Genomic DNA, 12323 nt, shown 5'->3' on the forward strand with positions numbered 1-12323 from the left:
GAAAGCACAGAGCCCCAGATTTACTGTTGTCCTGGAGAGCTTGCAGAGCACTGGGGAAAGGCAGGTAGAGAATTCCCTGCTAGCACCTTCTCTGTGCCTGTTCACATTGCTTCGCAGAATCGCTTTTGTGCAGAAAACAGTAACACTTGTTCAGAACAAAAGAAAGCACAGAGCCCCAGATTTACTGTTGTCCTGGAGAGCTTGCAGAGCACTGGGGAAAGGCAGGCAGAGAATTCCCTGCTAGCACCTTCTCTGTGCCTGGGAAGCAGAAGTGTTCACATTGCTTCGCAGAATCGCTTTTGTGCAGAAAACACTAACACTTGTTCAGAACGAAAGAAAGCACAGAGCCCCAGATTTTATGTTGTCCTGGAGAGCTTGCAGAGCACTGGGGAAAGGCAAGCAGAGAATTCCCTGCTAGCACCTTCTCTGTGCCTGGGAAGCAGAAGTGTTCACATTGCTTCGCAGAATCGTTTTTGTGCAGAAAACAGTAACACTTGTTCAGAACGAAAGAAAGCACAGAGCCCCAGATTTTATGTTGTCCTGGAGAGCTTGCAGAGCACTGGGGAAAGGCAGGCCAAGAATTCCCTGCTAGCACCTTCTCTGTGCCTGGGAAGCAGAAGTGTTCACATTGCTTCGCAGAATCGCTTTTGTGCAGAAAACAATAACACTTGTTCAGAACGAAAGAAAGCACAGAGCCCCAGATTTTATGTTGTCCTGGAGAGCTTGCAGAGCACTGGGGAAAGGCAGGCAGAGAATTCCCTGCTAGCACCTTCTCTGTGCCTGGGAAGCACAAGTGTTCACATTGCTTCGCAGAATCGCTTTTGTGCAGAAAACAGTAACACTTGTTCAGAACGAAAGAAAGCACAGAGCCCCAGATTTTATGTTGTCCTGGAGAGCTTGCAGAGCACTGGGGAAAGGCAGACAGAGAATTCCCTGATAGCACCTTCTCTGTGCCTGGGAAGCAGAAGTGTTCACATTGCTTCGCAGAATCGCTTTTGTGCAGAAAACACTAACACTTGTTCAGAACGAAAGAAAGCACAGAGCCCCAGATTTGCTGTTGTCCTGGAGAGCTTGCAGAGCACTGGGGAAAGGCAGGCCGAGAATTCCCTGCTAGCACCTTCTCTGTGCCTGTTCACATTGCTTCGCAGACTAGCTTTTGTGCAGAAAACAGTAACACTTGTTCAGAACGAAAGAAAGCAAAGAGCCCCAGATTTTATGTTGTCCTGGAGATTTTGCAGAGCACTGGGGAAAGGCAAGCAGAGAATTCACTGCTAGCACCTTCTCTGTGCCTGGGAAGCAGAAGTGTTCACATTGCTTCGCAGAATCGCTTTTGTGCAGAAAACAGTAACACTTGTTCAGAACGAAAGAAAGCACAGAGCCCCATATTTGCTGTTGTCTGGAGAACTTGCAGAGCACTGGGGAAAGGCAGGTAGAGAATTCCCTGCTAGCACCTTCTCTGTGCCTGGGAAGCAGAAGTGTTCACATTGCTTCGCAGAATCGCTTTTGTGCAGAAAACAGTAACACTTGTTCAGAACGAAAGAAAGCACAGAGCCCCAGATTTACTGTTGTCCTGGAGAGCTTGCAGAGCACTGGGGAAAGGCAGGCAGAGAATTCCCTGCTAGCACCTTCTCTGTTCCTGGGAAGCAGAAATGTTCACATTGCTTCGCAGAATCGCTTTTGTGCAGAAAACAGTAACACTTGTTCAGAACGAAGGAAAGCACAGAGCCCCAGATTTTATGTTGTCCTGGAGAGCTTGCAGAGCACTGGGGAAAGGCAAGCAGAGAATTCACTGCTAGCACCTTCTCTGTGCCTGGGAAGCAGAAGTGTTCACATTGCTTCGCAGAATCGTTTTTGTGCAGAAAACAGTAACACTTGTTCAGACCGAAAGAAAGCACAGAGCCCCATATTTTATGTTGTCCTGGAGAGCTTGCAGAGCACTGGGGAAAGGCAGGCAGAGAATTCCCTGCTAGCACCTTCTCTGTGCCTGGGAAGCAGAAGTGTTCACATTTCTTCGCAGAATCGCTTTTGTGCAGAAAACAGTAACACTTGTTCAGAACGAAAGAAAGCACAGAGCCCCAGATTTTATGTTTTCCTGGAGAGCTTGCAGAGCACTGGGGAAAGGCAGGCAGAGAATTCCCTGCTAGCACCTTCTCTGTGCCTGGGAAGCAGAAGTGTTCACATTGCTTCGCAGAATCGCTTTTGTGCAGAAAACACTAACACTTGTTCAGAACGAAAGAAAGCAAAGAGCCCCAGATTTTATGTTGTCCTGGAGAGCTTGCAGAGCACTGGGGAAAGGCAGGCAGAGAATTCCCTGCTAGCACCTTCTCTGTGCCTGGGAAGCAGAAGTGTTCACATTGCTTCGCAGAATCGCTTTTGTGCAGAAAACAGTAACACTTGTTCAGAACGAAAGAAAGCACAGAGCCCCAGATTTTATGTTGTCCTGGAGAGCTTGCAGAGCACTGGGGAAAGGCAAGCAGAGAATTCCCTGCTAGCACCTTCTCTGTGCCTGGGAAGCAGAAGTGTTCACATTGCTTCGCAGAATCGCTTTTGTGCAGAAAACAGTAACACTTGTTCAGAACGAAAGAAAGCACAGAGCCCCAGATTTTATGTTGTCCTGGAGAGCTTGCAGAGCACTGGGGAAAGGCAGGCAGAGAATTCCCTGCTAGCACTTTCTCTTTGCCTGGGAAGCAGAAGTGTTCACATTGCTTCGCAGAATCGCTTTTATGCAGAAAACAGTAACACTTGTTCAGAACGAAAGAAAGCACAGAGCCCCAGATTTTATGTTGTCCTGGAGAGCTTGCAGAGCACTGGGGAAAGGCAGGCAGAGAATTCCCTGCTAGCACCTTCTCTGTGCCTGGGAAGCAGAAGTGTTCACATTGCTTCGCAGAATCGCTTTTGTGCAGAAAACAGTAACACTTGTTCAGAACGAAAGAAAGCACAGAGCCCCAGATTTTATGTTGTCCTGGAGAGCTTGCAGAGCACTGGGGAAAGGCAGGCAGAGAATTCCCTGCTAGCACCTTCTCTGTGCCTGGGAAGCAGAAGTGTTCACATTGCTTCGCAGAATCGCTTTTGTGCAGAAAACAGTAACACTTGTTCAGAACAAAAGAAAGCACAGAGCCCCAGATTTACTGTTGTCCTGGAGAGCTTGCAGAGCACTGGGGAAAGGCAGGCAGAGAATTCCCTGCTAGCACCTTCTCTGTGCCTGGGAAGCAGAAGTGTTCACATTGCTTCGCAGAATCGCTTTTGTGCAGAAAACAGTAACACTTGTTCAGAACGAAAGAAAGCACAGAGCCCCAGATTTTATGTTGTCCTGGAGAGCTTGCAGAGCACTGGGGAAAGGCAGGCAGAGAATTCCCTGCTAGCACCTTCTCTGTGCCTGGGAAGCAGAAGTGTTCACATTGCTTCGCAGAATCGCTTTTGTGCAGAAAACAGTAACACTTGTTCAGAACGAAAGAAAGCACAGAGCCCCAGATTTTATGTTGTCCTGGAGAGCTTGCAGAGCACTGGGGAAGGGCAGGTAGAGAATTCCCTGCTAGCACCTTCTCTGTGCCTGGGAAGCAGAAGTGTTCACATTGCTTCGCAGAATCGCTTTTGTGCAGAAAACAGTAACACTTGTTCAGAACGAAAGAAAGCACAGAGCCCCAGATTTACTGTTGTCCTGGAGAGCTTGCAGAGCACTGGGGAAAGGCAGGCAGAGAATTCCCTGCTAGCACCTTCTCTGTTCCTGGGAAGCAGAAATGTTCACATTGCTTCGCAGAATCGCTTTTGTGCAGAAAACAGTAACACTTGTTCAGAACGAAAGAAAGCACAGAGCCCCATATTTTATGTTGTCCTGGAGAGCTTGCAGAGCACTGGGGAAAGGCAGGCAGAGAATTCCCTGCTAGCACCTTCTCTGTGCCTGGGAAGCAGAAGTGTTCACATTGCTTCACAAATCGCTTTTGTGCAGAAAACAGTAACACTTGTTCAGAACGAAAGAAAGCACAGAGCCCCAGATTTACTGTTGTCCTGGAGAGCTTGCAGAGCACTGGGGAAAGGCAGGTAGAGAATTCCCTGCTAGCACCTTCTCTGTGCCTGTTCACATTGCTTCGCAGAATCGCTTTTGTGCAGAAAACAGTAACACTTGTTCAGAACGAAAGAAAGCACAGAGCCCCATATTTGCTGTTGTCCTGGAGATTTTGCAGAGCACGGGGGAAAGGCAAGCAGAGAATTCACTGCTAGCACCTTCTCTGTGCCTGGGAAGCAGAAGTGTTCACATTGCTTCGCAGAATCGCTTTTGTGCAGAAAACAGTAACACTTGTTCAGAACGAAAGAAAGCACAGAGCCCCAGATTTTATGTTGTCCTGGAGAGCTTGCAGAGCACTGGGGAAAGGCAGGCAGAGAATTCCCTGCTAGCACTTTCTCTTTGCCTGGGAAGCAGAAGTGTTCACATTGCTTCGCAGAATCGCTTTTATGCAGAAAACAGTAACACTTGTTCAGAACGAAAGAAAGCACAGAGCCCCAGATTTTATGTTGTCCTGGAGAGCTTGCAGAGCACTGGGGAAAGGCAGGCAGAGAATTCCCTGCTAGCACCTTCTCTGTGCCTGGGAAGCACAAGTGTTCACGTTGCTTCGCAGAATCGCTTTTGTGCAGAAAACAGTAACACTTGTTCAGAACGAAAGAAAGCACAGAGCCCCAGATTTTATGTTGTCCTGGAGAGCTTGCAGAGCACTGGGGAAAGGCAGGCAGAGAATTCCCTGCTAGCACCTTCTCTGTGCCTGGGAAGCAGAAGTGTTCACATTGCTTCGCAGAATCGCTTTTGTGCAGAAAACAGTAACACTTGTTCAGAACAAAAGAAAGCACAGAGCCCCAGATTTACTGTTGTCCTGGAGAGCTTGCAGAGCACTGGGGAAAGGCAGGCAGAGAATTCCCTGCTAGCACCTTCTCTGTGCCTGGGAAGCAGAAGTGTTCACATTGCTTCGCAGAATCGCTTTTGTGCAGAAAACAGTAACACTTGTTCAGAACGAAAGAAAGCACAGAGCCCCAGATTTTATGTTGTCCTGGAGAGCTTGCAGAGCACTGGGGAAAGGCAGGCAGAGAATTCCCTGCTAGCACCTTCTCTGTGCCTGGGAAGCAGAAGTGTTCACATTGCTTCGCAGAATCGCTTTTGTGCAGAAAACAGTAACACTTGTTCAGAACGAAAGAAAGCACAGAGCCCCAGATTTTATGTTGTCCTGGAGAGCTTGCAGAGCACTGGGGAAGGGCAGGTAGAGAATTCCCTGCTAGCACCTTCTCTGTGCCTGGGAAGCAGAAGTGTTCACATTGCTTCGCAGAATCGCTTTTGTGCAGAAAACAGTAACACTTGTTCAGAACGAAAGAAAGCACAGAGCCCCAGATTTACTGTTGTCCTGGAGAGCTTGCAGAGCACTGGGGAAAGGCAGGCAGAGAATTCCCTGCTAGCACCTTCTCTGTTCCTGGGAAGCAGAAATGTTCACATTGCTTCGCAGAATCGCTTTTGTGCAGAAAACAGTAACACTTGTTCAGAACGAAAGAAAGCACAGAGCCCCATATTTTATGTTGTCCTGGAGAGCTTGCAGAGCACTGGGGAAAGGCAGGCAGAGAATTCCCTGCTAGCACCTTCTCTGTGCCTGGGAAGCAGAAGTGTTCACATTGCTTCACAGAATCGCTTTTGTGCAGAAAACAGTAACACTTGTTCAGAACGAAAGAAAGCACAGAGCCCCAGATTTACTGTTGTCCTGGAGAGCTTGCAGAGCACTGGGGAAAGGCAGGCAGAGAATTCCCTGCTAGCACCTTCTCTGTGCCTGGGAAGCAGAAGTGTTCACATTGCTTCGCAGAATCGCTTTTGTGCAGAAAACAGTAACACTTGTTCAGAACGAAAGAAAGCACAGAGCCCCAGATTTTATGTTGTCCTGGAGAGCTTGCAGAGCACTGGGGAAAGGCAGGCAGAGAATTCCCTGCTAGCACCTTCTCTGTGCCTGGGAAGCAGAAGTGTTCACATTGCTTCGCAGAATCGCTTTTGTGCAGAAAACAGTAACACTTGTTCAGAACAAAAGAAAGCACAGAGCCCCAGATTTACTGTTGTCCTGGAGAGCTTGCAGAGCACTGGGGAAAGGCAGGCAGAGAATTCCCTGCTAGCACCTTCTCTGTGCCTGGGAAGCAGAAGTGTTCACATTGCTTCACAGAATCGCTTTTGTGCAGAAAACAGTAACACTTGTTCAGAACGAAAGAAAGCACAGAGCCCCAGATTTACTGTTGTCCTGGAGAGCTTGCAGAGCACTGGGGAAAGGCAGGCAGAGAATTCCCTGCTAGCACCTTCTCTGTGCCTGGGAAGCAGAAGTGTTCACATTGCTTCGCAGAATCGCTTTTGTGCAGAAAACAGTAACACTTGTTCAGAACGAAAGAAAGCACAGAGCCCCAGATTTTATGTTGTCCTGGAGAGCTTGCAGAGCACTGGGGAAAGGCAGGCAGAGAATTCCCTGCTAGCACCTTCTCTGTGCCTGGGAAGCACAAGTGTTCACATTGCTTCGCAGAATCGCTTTTGTGCAGAAAACACTAACACTTGTTCAGAACGAAAGAAAGCACAGAGCCCCAGATTTTATGTTGTCCTGGAGAGCTTGCAGAGCACTGGGGAAAGGCAGGCAGAGAATTCCCTGCTAGCACCTTCTCTGTGCCTGGGAAGCAGAAGTGTTCACATTGCTTCGCAGAATCGCTTTTGTGCAGAAAACAGTAACACTTGTTCAGAACGAAAGAAAGCACAGAGCCCCAGATTTACTGTTGTCCTGGAGAGCTTGCAGAGCACTGGGGAAAGGCAGGTAGAGAATTCCCTGCTAGCACCTTCTCTGTGCCTGTTCACATTGCTTCGCAGAATCGCTTTTGTGCAGAAAACAGTAACACTTGTTCAGAACAAAAGAAAGCACAGAGCCCCAGATTTACTGTTGTCCTGGAGAGCTTGCAGAGCACTGGGGAAAGGCAGGCAGAGAATTCCCTGCTAGCACCTTCTCTGTGCCTGGGAAGCAGAAGTGTTCACATTGCTTCGCAGAATCGCTTTTGTGCAGAAAACACTAACACTTGTTCAGAACGAAAGAAAGCACAGAGCCCCAGATTTTATGTTGTCCTGGAGAGCTTGCAGAGCACTGGGGAAAGGCAAGCAGAGAATTCCCTGCTAGCACCTTCTCTGTGCCTGGGAAGCAGAAGTGTTCACATTGCTTCGCAGAATCGTTTTTGTGCAGAAAACAGTAACACTTGTTCAGAACGAAAGAAAGCACAGAGCCCCAGATTTTATGTTGTCCTGGAGAGCTTGCAGAGCACTGGGGAAAGGCAGGCCAAGAATTCCCTGCTAGCACCTTCTCTGTGCCTGGGAAGCAGAAGTGTTCACATTGCTTCGCAGAATCGCTTTTGTGCAGAAAACAATAACACTTGTTCAGAACGAAAGAAAGCACAGAGCCCCAGATTTTATGTTGTCCTGGAGAGCTTGCAGAGCACTGGGGAAAGGCAGGCAGAGAATTCCCTGCTAGCACCTTCTCTGTGCCTGGGAAGCACAAGTGTTCACATTGCTTCGCAGAATCGCTTTTGTGCAGAAAACAGTAACACTTGTTCAGAACGAAAGAAAGCACAGAGCCCCAGATTTTATGTTGTCCTGGAGAGCTTGCAGAGCACTGGGGAAAGGCAGACAGAGAATTCCCTGATAGCACCTTCTCTGTGCCTGGGAAGCAGAAGTGTTCACATTGCTTCGCAGAATCGCTTTTGTGCAGAAAACACTAACACTTGTTCAGAACGAAAGAAAGCACAGAGCCCCAGATTTGCTGTTGTCCTGGAGAGCTTGCAGAGCACTGGGGAAAGGCAGGCCGAGAATTCCCTGCTAGCACCTTCTCTGTGCCTGTTCACATTGCTTCGCAGACTAGCTTTTGTGCAGAAAACAGTAACACTTGTTCAGAACGAAAGAAAGCAAAGAGCCCCAGATTTTATGTTGTCCTGGAGATTTTGCAGAGCACTGGGGAAAGGCAAGCAGAGAATTCACTGCTAGCACCTTCTCTGTGCCTGGGAAGCAGAAGTGTTCACATTGCTTCGCAGAATCGCTTTTGTGCAGAAAACAGTAACACTTGTTCAGAACGAAAGAAAGCACAGAGCCCCATATTTGCTGTTGTCTGGAGAACTTGCAGAGCACTGGGGAAAGGCAGGTAGAGAATTCCCTGCTAGCACCTTCTCTGTGCCTGGGAAGCAGAAGTGTTCACATTGCTTCGCAGAATCGCTTTTGTGCAGAAAACAGTAACACTTGTTCAGAACGAAAGAAAGCACAGAGCCCCAGATTTACTGTTGTCCTGGAGAGCTTGCAGAGCACTGGGGAAAGGCAGGCAGAGAATTCCCTGCTAGCACCTTCTCTGTTCCTGGGAAGCAGAAATGTTCACATTGCTTCGCAGAATCGCTTTTGTGCAGAAAACAGTAACACTTGTTCAGAACGAAGGAAAGCACAGAGCCCCAGATTTTATGTTGTCCTGGAGAGCTTGCAGAGCACTGGGGAAAGGCAAGCAGAGAATTCACTGCTAGCACCTTCTCTGTGCCTGGGAAGCAGAAGTGTTCACATTGCTTCGCAGAATCGTTTTTGTGCAGAAAACAGTAACACTTGTTCAGACCGAAAGAAAGCACAGAGCCCCATATTTTATGTTGTCCTGGAGAGCTTGCAGAGCACTGGGGAAAGGCAGGCAGAGAATTCCCTGCTAGCACCTTCTCTGTGCCTGGGAAGCAGAAGTGTTCACATTGCTTCGCAGAATCGCTTTTGTGCAGAAAACAGTAACACTTGTTCAGAACGAAAGAAAGCACAGAGCCCCAGATTTTATGTTGTCCTGGAGAGCTTGCAGAGCACTGGGGAAAGGCAGGCAGAGAATTCCCTGCTAGCACCTTCTCTGTGCCTGGGAAGCAGAAGTGTTCACATTGCTTCGCAGAATCGCTTTTGTGCAGAAAACACTAACACTTGTTCAGAACGAAAGAAAGCAAAGAGCCCCAGATTTTATGTTGTCCTGGAGAGCTTGCAGAGCACTGGGGAAAGGCAGGCAGAGAATTCCCTGCTAGCACCTTCTCTGTGCCTGGGAAGCAGAAGTGTTCACATTGCTTCGCAGAATCGCTTTTGTGCAGAAAACAGTAACACTTGTTCAGAACGAAAGAAAGCACAGAGCCCCAGATTTTATGTTGTCCTGGAGAGCTTGCAGAGCACTGGGGAAAGGCAAGCAGAGAATTCCCTGCTAGCACCTTCTCTGTGCCTGGGAAGCAGAAGTGTTCACATTGCTTCGCAGAATCGCTTTTGTGCAGAAAACAGTAACACTTGTTCAGAACGAAAGAAAGCACAGAGCCCCAGATTTTATGTTGTCCTGGAGAGCTTGCAGAGCACTGGGGAAAGGCAGGCAGAGAATTCCCTGCTAGCACTTTCTCTTTGCCTGGGAAGCAGAAGTGTTCACATTGCTTCGCAGAATCGCTTTTATGCAGAAAACAGTAACACTTGTTCAGAACGAAAGAAAGCACAGAGCCCCAGATTTTATGTTGTCCTGGAGAGCTTGCAGAGCACTGGGGAAAGGCAGGCAGAGAATTCCCTGCTAGCACCTTCTCTGTGCCTGGGAAGCAGAAGTGTTCACATTGCTTCGCAGAATCGCTTTTGTGCAGAAAACAGTAACACTTGTTCAGAACGAAAGAAAGCACAGAGCCCCAGATTTTATGTTGTCCTGGAGAGCTTGCAGAGCACTGGGGAAAGGCAGGCAGAGAATTCCCTGCTAGCACCTTCTCTGTGCCTGGGAAGCAGAAGTGTTCACATTGCTTCGCAGAATCGCTTTTGTGCAGAAAACAGTAACACTTGTTCAGAACAAAAGAAAGCACAGAGCCCCAGATTTACTGTTGTCCTGGAGAGCTTGCAGAGCACTGGGGAAAGGCAGGCAGAGAATTCCCTGCTAGCACCTTCTCTGTGCCTGGGAAGCAGAAGTGTTCACATTGCTTCGCAGAATCGCTTTTGTGCAGAAAACAGTAACACTTGTTCAGAACGAAAGAAAGCACAGAGCCCCAGATTTTATGTTGTCCTGGAGAGCTTGCAGAGCACTGGGGAAAGGCAGGCAGAGAATTCCCTGCTAGCACCTTCTCTGTGCCTGGGAAGCAGAAGTGTTCACATTGCTTCGCAGAATCGCTTTTGTGCAGAAAACAGTAACACTTGTTCAGAACGAAAGAAAGCACAGAGCCCCAGATTTTATGTTGTCCTGGAGAGCTTGCAGAGCACTGGGGAAGGGCAGGTAGAGAATTCCCTGCTAGCACCTTCTCTGTGCCTGGGAAGCAGAAGTGTTCACATTGCTTCGCAGAATCGCTTTTGTGCAGAAAACAGTAACACTTGTTCAGAACGAAAGAAAGCACAGAGCCCCAGATTTACTGTTGTCCTGGAGAGCTTGCAGAGCACTGGGGAAAGGCAGGCAGAGAATTCCCTGCTAGCACCTTCTCTGTTCCTGGGAAGCAGAAATGTTCACATTGCTTCGCAGAATCGCTTTTGTGCAGAAAACAGTAACACTTGTTCAGAACGAAAGAAAGCACAGAGCCCCATATTTTATGTTGTCCTGGAGAGCTTGCAGAGCACTGGGGAAAGGCAGGCAGAGAATTCCCTGCTAGCACCTTCTCTGTGCCTGGGAAGCAGAAGTGTTCACATTGCTTCACAGAATCGCTTTTGTGCAGAAAACAGTAACACTTGTTCAGAACGAAAGAAAGCACAGAGCCCCAGATTTACTGTTGTCCTGGAGAGCTTGCAGAGCACTGGGGAAAGGCAGGTAGAGAATTCCCTGCTAGCACCTTCTCTGTGCCTGTTCACATTGCTTCGCAGAATCGCTTTTGTGCAGAAAACAGTAACACTTGTTCAGAACGAAAGAAAGCACAGAGCCCCATATTTGCTGTTGTCCTGGAGATTTTGCAGAGCACGGGGGAAAGGCAAGCAGAGAATTCACTGCTAGCACCTTCTCTGTGCCTGGGAAGCAGAAGTGTTCACATTGCTTCGCAGAATCGCTTTTGTGCAGAAAACAGTAACACTTGTTCAGAACGAAAGAAAGCACAGAGCCCCAGATTTTATGTTGTCCTGGAGAGCTTGCAGAGCACTGGGGAAAGGCAGGCAGAGAATTCCCTGCTAGCACTTTCTCTTTGCCTGGGAAGCAGAAGTGTTCACATTGCTTCGCAGAATCGCTTTTATGCAGAAAACAGTAACACTTGTTCAGAACGAAAGAAAGCACAGAGCCCCAGATTTTATGTTGTCCTGGAGAGCTTGCAGAGCACTGGGGAAAGGCAGGCAGAGAATTCCCTGCTAGCACCTTCTCTGTGCCTGGGAAGCACAAGTGTTCACATTGCTTCGCAGAATCGCTTTTGTGCAGAAAACAGTAACACTTGTTCAGAACGAAAGAAAGCACAGAGCCCCAGATTTTATGTTGTCCTGGAGAGCTTGCAGAGCACTGGGGAAAGGCAGGCAGAGAATTCCCTGCTAGCACCTTCTCTGTGCCTGGGAAGCAGAAGTGTTCACATTGCTTCGCAGAATCGCTTTTGTGCAGAAAACAGTAACACTTGTTCAGAACAAAAGAAAGCACAGAGCCCCAGATTTACTGTTGTCCTGGAGAGCTTGCAGAGCACTGGGGAAAGGCAGGCAGAGAATTCCCTGCTAGCACCTTCTCTGTGCCTGGGAAGCAGAAGTGTTCACATTGCTTCGCAGAATCGCTTTTGTGCAGAAAACAGTAACACTTGTTCAGAACGAAAGAAAGCACAGAGCCCCAGATTTTATGTTGTCCTGGAGAGCTTGCAGAGCACTGGGGAAAGGCAGGCAGAGAATTCCCTGCTAGCACCTTCTCTGTGCCTGGGAAGCAGAAGTGTTCACATTGCTTCGCAGAATCGCTTTTGTGCAGAAAACAGTAACACTTGTTCAGAACGAAAGAAAGCACAGAGCCCCAGATTTTATGTTGTCCTGGAGAGCTTGCAGAGCACTGGGGAAGGGCAGGTAGAGAATTCCCTGCTAGCACCTTCTCTGTGCCTGGGAAGCAGAAGTGTTCACATTGCTTCGCAGAATCGCTTTTGTGCAGAAAACAGTAACACTTGTTCAGAACGAAAGAAAGCACAGAGCCCCAGATTTACTGTTGTCCTGGAGAGCTTGCAGAGCACTGGGGAAAGGCAGGCAGAGAATTCCCTGCTAGCACCTTCTCTGTTCCTGGGAAGCAGAAATGTTCACATTGCTTCGCAGAATCGCTTTTGTGCAGAAAACAGTAACACTTGTTCAGAACGAAAGAAAGCACAGAGCCCCATATTTTATGTTGTCCTGGAGAGCTTGCAGAGCA

The sequence above is a fragment of the Strix uralensis genome, chromosome 5 (genome assembly GCF_047716275.1).
Source record: "Strix uralensis isolate ZFMK-TIS-50842 chromosome 5, bStrUra1, whole genome shotgun sequence".
NCBI classification, from domain to species: Eukaryota; Metazoa; Chordata; class Aves; order Strigiformes; family Strigidae; genus Strix; species Strix uralensis.